Below are 6,000 nucleotides of genomic sequence, written 5' to 3'. Positions count from 1 at the left end.
TAGAATATACGAAGTCCTCTGTTGGCTTCTCAATTTGTTGACCAGAGCGTCGTCTCACTTCTGCCCTACTGCTCTTCTAACCACTTCTCCCTTCTCAACTCCGATCCAAAAGTCAGTCCCCTCTCAGCTTGTCTCAACTCTATATCACTAGGCCATCGAGCTCTTCCTCCATGCCGAATCGTGTTTTTAATTGCCACTATGCAAACCTCCGACTCCATAGGCAGAAGAAACTACCTGTTTCCTGAATAGCTCAGGAGGTTTGCATAGCACAACACTGTGCATTGTTTACATGCCTCAGAGGCTGAGACAACTGAGAAAAACAAGTGAATGCCCTGGTCAACGTGAAGCATTCAGAGAGGCTTTATAAAATAAACATATAATCTTAGGGATTGATATGTTCTACCGCCGTGGAGAAAATTTTCCATGTTGAAAATTTAAAAGTCAAATCGCAAAGCTTGACATGACTCAGGTTCGCCAATTCCATATATTTTCTTAGAAAAACAAACATACAAAATATAAAAACAACAAAACATAGCTTTCTCTTGTTTTTCTAACCTTAAAAAAATATATTCCATTCCCTAAAACATTACAATCGATAATAACAAGTACACACGTCGATATGATATAAAAAACAATATTATGTATCATTACATGACTGGTATGTACAAAAGTTCATGTCATTGTATGATATAACTTGCGACGTAACACAATTGTGCGAAGTAAGCCTTTTGATGTAGGATTGCTCATTCCTACGGGTCATGAGCGATCGGTCGTTTGTCTTTTGTCCATCGCCAGCGCGATGGCAGGGCTTGATTTCCCATGTAAACAAGACCTGCAAATGGCCGATGTGTTTTCGCAAGGAAAACCATAGTTCACAATGTTTCTGTGGAATTGAGCCCGATGTGGACCCTTCAAATAAACTTCAAGAAGGAAAAAAAGTTTATAAGTAAGTACACGAAAGCGTGGATTGTCACATATGTAAGTAAAATCGTAAATAAGCAGGTAAAACATATATGAAAAATAGACGTAATACGTTGTATTGAATACTAGGGTAGACAAGTGTTCGCAGTAAACTTTATCACAAATACACATCTCATTGTTTCTGCATGTAGAAAAGCCTGGGTACACCAAAATGTAATAGGTTTTGCTTAATTTATAGCCACTTCACTTATGACGAAACTAAAGGAAAATATTGGTATGCATTGTTTATATCAAATCTTCCCTTCGTTGCAAGCCAAGTAAGCCTCTTCAAATATATGAACTGTCAATGGCTATTTTGCTTATTCCTATGTTTGAGTAGGAAGTATTTGATGCACATAATTATTCATACTGAAAAACTGTCGCAGGCAAAAACCCTAGATATAGCGTTGATTTTCTTGACCAAGTTACTATGTACACTGGAGTATAGCCTTGTAAATACTGATATATAACTGTACAAAGAAAAAAAATATCTTGCAAGTGTCCCAAACTATCTGCTCTGACTGTAAACATCAGAAAAATGTCCTGTGTACAAATGTGTCGCTTACTATGTTACATGTTGGTGAAACAAAAAATAACTGCTTGGAATAAACATATGCATAAAACATTGGCATACTAAAGCATACTTCCTGAATTGTTCGAATGTGCTGTAGGAATGCTTTGCTATTACCTGCATGTTCGTTTGGTTATCCATTGTGAAAATTTCTTCTTAAAAAAATACACTAGTTGTTGCTAGCGCTGGTTAATTGGCACAACTGGCGCTTGTCGCCTCCTTGTATTATGATGTGAAATATAATGCATGTTAAAACTGGCTAGCATGCATGGTACGGAACTGAACATGTGAAGAAGGGCTATGGAAAAATATTCTTTTCCATAATGCATGGAAAACATCCACATAAATACACATGGTAGAAGCTTGCCTGTTCATGTGTGGGAAAACACTGTAGCACAATTTGAACAACAACTCCGTAATTATGGTTGTAACCAAAAACTGCTGCTTGTGGGATATATGTTTTCTCTGCTTCTTTTCTTCTTTGTATTGTTTGTCTTCTTGACTTAGTTTGAGGCAATGTAAAAGGTGTAATAAATTACCCGTAGAACTTCGGAGATGGGGAAAAATGTTGTTCCAACTGCAAACAGTTTGGAGAGAAATTTTATCTGGTTCCTTCACTAAGTGTCGTTGATAGTCTGTAATCCACTGAACTGGGAAATTCATGGTTGAATACAGTCTTCCCGGTAAAAATGTAGTCCTCTTGTAGTATGACTTAGAAATGTCTGCATGCCTCCCTCAAGTTGTTGGTGACGAGTCTCTCCGCATGGTAGTTGACTGCTTCTGCGGAGGTCCTTCATAAAAAAATGCCCATGATTGGTGTAGGCATTGCTCGTCCACGTCGTTTCGTATAGACAGGTTAGGTTAAATAAGAGGAAAATTATAATGAAAGGAAACTACTTAGGATAGGTGTATTTAATTCCGGTATGCACACAAGACCAAACTCATTCCATTGCCTTTTCTTAAAATTAAATTAAATTAAATTGCCTCATCAAGATAAAATAAGATTAAAATAAATTGATTAAATATCTGCCATAACTATTTGAAAATAAATAAGGAAAATTTAAATAAAATATACAACCGTAATTAAAATATTAATGTCCATGATTGATGTGTTGCCTTAAATTATAAATTATTGCTGTGCTGCTCTGAATGTACCTGTCTTGCAAGTTGACGGTGCTTATAAAAATAATACACAAGTGCTATAGTTAGTAATAAATTCCAAATAATAAAAACTAATATAAATATAGGCAAAGGGTTTAAAACTAATTCCTGAAATGAAATACTCTTACTAATAAATTGATTAAGTTGCTTTAAGGCAAGTTCAAGTGGAGTCCATTGGGGAATAGTGAAATCAGATAAATTCTTGGGAATATTAAGTGGTAATTCAACTTCCTTCATTTTTACCTGTTCAAAAGCTAAAATTCTGGTATGTAAAATTTGTTGATCCACAATAATCTGAGAAAAATCCTGATAATTAAAAAATATAGATTGCCCCTCGTTAATCTGAACTGATCTGTGGGTGTTCAAATTATTATTCAAATTCTGAATGACAATAAATTGACCTGAGCCTGATATTAAAATACCATTACGTGTTCTGATAAACTGAAATAATTTATTGTCAGTAATAGATTTCACTTCAAAATTACAAGTTGTAGAATTAATAAACAAAAGTAAGTCTTGCAAGCATGTTCAGAATTCTGTTTAAAATTTAATAAAATTAGTATGTTGTGAACCCTTAAAAAATATATATATAAAATTCGAGTTGCGCAAAGCAAGCTATTAATGTCCTAAGAGGTTGCTTTGGCAAGCCTCTAATGGCCTCCTAATAAATGATAGGCCGGTGCAACTCTAGCCGTAGTTCATTATTATGCAATGTAAAACAAAAAATTCAGTAAATGCTACTTCGGACTTTTTGTTGAAACTCCAGGCGGTAACCAATATAGCATCAGGGAATTAAAAGAGTGAAATTAAAATTTTAAACACAATAAGGATAATAAACTTTCTCAATTCCAAATTTTCTTTAAACACAAAAAAATAAATTAGACCACTCAAAACTTCTCGAGTCCGCCGTATACTTCAAATCACTTGGTCTTGTAGGCAGACCCGCCGCGGAAAAGATATACTGGACTCTATAAGAATGGTGTGTCAATCCCTTAGGTTTGTCCAAACAAAATAGATCGAGAATAGTTATGCAATATATTAAAATATAAATACAAATTACTAGTTATTACCTACTGTACTAAAATTAACACGAAGTTAATCAGTAAGAAGTAATGAATTTATTGCTGCATCGTCGAATAAGGTCCAAATTGGGTATGTGAACTAAATTTTATAATAATAAATATTAATACTAATAATAATAATAAATTCGCAAATTATAAGATTTGTGGTAAACCACACTGTTAACACTTGGAGAGGCTAACGGTGCCGTGGTGACTTTCCTGCACGTGCCTGTGCTAATCACCGAGGCTTAGACCGGGCATGTTGCTGTAAATTTTGATTAATCTATGTGCATAAAATGCTAAAATTGCCCTTTTGTAAAATTTCCCTGATTTCTATCGAAATTTCGTTTGGCTTTATCCTGATTCTAATCAAATGCAAATCGATTTCCCAAAAAATTTATTAAAATAAATATCTTCCTGGTAAACGGAAAAATTTTGCAAGAACAACTCAAAAAAAATCTCGTTTTGTTGTTCCTTTTATAAAATTATTGGTTGTGATTAATCTTAAGTGCATAAATGCGACGTTTTTATGGCAAAATTTATCTATGTAAAACAAAATATCCCTAACATTGTTGATATGAAATTCTATCGTGAAAATCAAATTCTGATGGCTATATCCTTAACTAAATTGGTCCCATGAAAATTTAATGAGCGAACGCCACTGGTTCGAAAAAAAATATGCAGAGTCTAAAGTTTTCGTAGTCGTTTCCATGCTAATGCTTTCTGAGCTTCCAGCGTGCTCTGGAAAGCTTCAACGCGGAGAAAAGAATGTGCTGACATCAGATATACAAAGTTTTTGCAAAGTTGTAATTTTGTGGTCGCTGGAAGGGCTTCAATGCAAGAAGCAAAGCTGACTGGCTCGTTTGCGTGTTCGGGCGACATTTTCGGGTACAGTTCGGGTTCCGTCGGAATAGCGGAGGAATGGGAATCGCTGCTTCGAGCAACGGGAAAAAAAACTCCCGCTTGGCCGGTAACCTTCCAACGGGCGAAGGAAGAAAATGATGCGCTATGATTTGCTGACTCGCTGCGTGACCCGTTAATGTTGACAAAACTTTAAATTATTACGAACAAGGTTTAGTAAAAGCTGCGAGAATCAAAACGAAGTCAAGGACTTTTGAAATGACGTCGTAGGTTTGATGGAGAAAAAAATTGTCGCGCTGTCAGCGTGGCTACAAAACTGGAACACTTCCGTGATCGCATAATACTTGGGAAGGTGCTAGCAAAATAAAAGACTAATGAACCTTGCATAAAATACAATCAGACCTCAAAAATGGATTATAACTTAACTTTTAAAACGTAATAAATATAACAGAAATTCTAGACAAACGTATAATCGTAAAAAATATGATCAGTAAAAGATAAAATAGGTTCAGAAACCTGGGAATTTGGCTTACTTTCTGCTTTTCGAGTGAAAATTGGAACTTTCTCGACATTTGCTCTTGACTGATTTACAAATAAGTCTTTAACTTTTACAATTGGCTGGACACAGGGCAAACTAATCAATTCACTCTCAATTTTGCGGGTGTTTTGAACAAAACTTGGACCCTTGCTTACGGCAAACTTCTGAACTCTATCTTTAACAGATATAATATTCTTAGGCAAATCTACACTCATAGTCATAAGTAATAGATTTCTTGTGTTGATATTTACAGTAACAAATTATGAAAATTATAAAAATACTAATAATAAATGTTGCCAATAATAAACTAGTAATAATATTATGAGGATAGTCAAAGGACTTTTTCAACAGATAAATAAAATTTGAAACTTTTACGTATGGAAGAAATCCGTTTAAAATAACTAAAATCGCAATGATTTTCATGTTGCTTTGGCAACAAAACAAACAGTTCTTCAAAACTAACACGTACTATAAGCCTGCCTAGTTTAAATTAGTAGATATTTTAACTCAACTTAATTATTTCTGATTTTAGGCTCAATTTATCTGCTTAATTTATTTATTTGATATAATTTATTTATTCTCTAAATTTTTTAGCACTGTTTCACTTATCTTATTTTATATTTTACTGCAAACTTATCTTATTTAATTTCACATGTTATCTTTATTTTTAAATACTTAAAGTCAATCGAACCGTACTGAGGTACAAGGTAATGAAAAAAATTGAGACTGATTTACTCCTGACTTACCTGAAATAAAATTATTATTATTATTTATGCGATCTTTAAATGCATTAAAATACTAACATCACTAAAACTTGAAGAATATTTAATTCTCTCAACTCATTCTAA

The sequence above is a fragment of the Lepisma saccharinum genome, chromosome 29, assembly GCF_977018435.1.
Source record: "Lepisma saccharinum chromosome 29, izLepSacc3.1, whole genome shotgun sequence".
Taxonomy (NCBI): Eukaryota; Metazoa; Arthropoda; class Insecta; order Zygentoma; family Lepismatidae; genus Lepisma; species Lepisma saccharinum.
Note: the sequence above shows the minus strand (reverse complement) of the source record.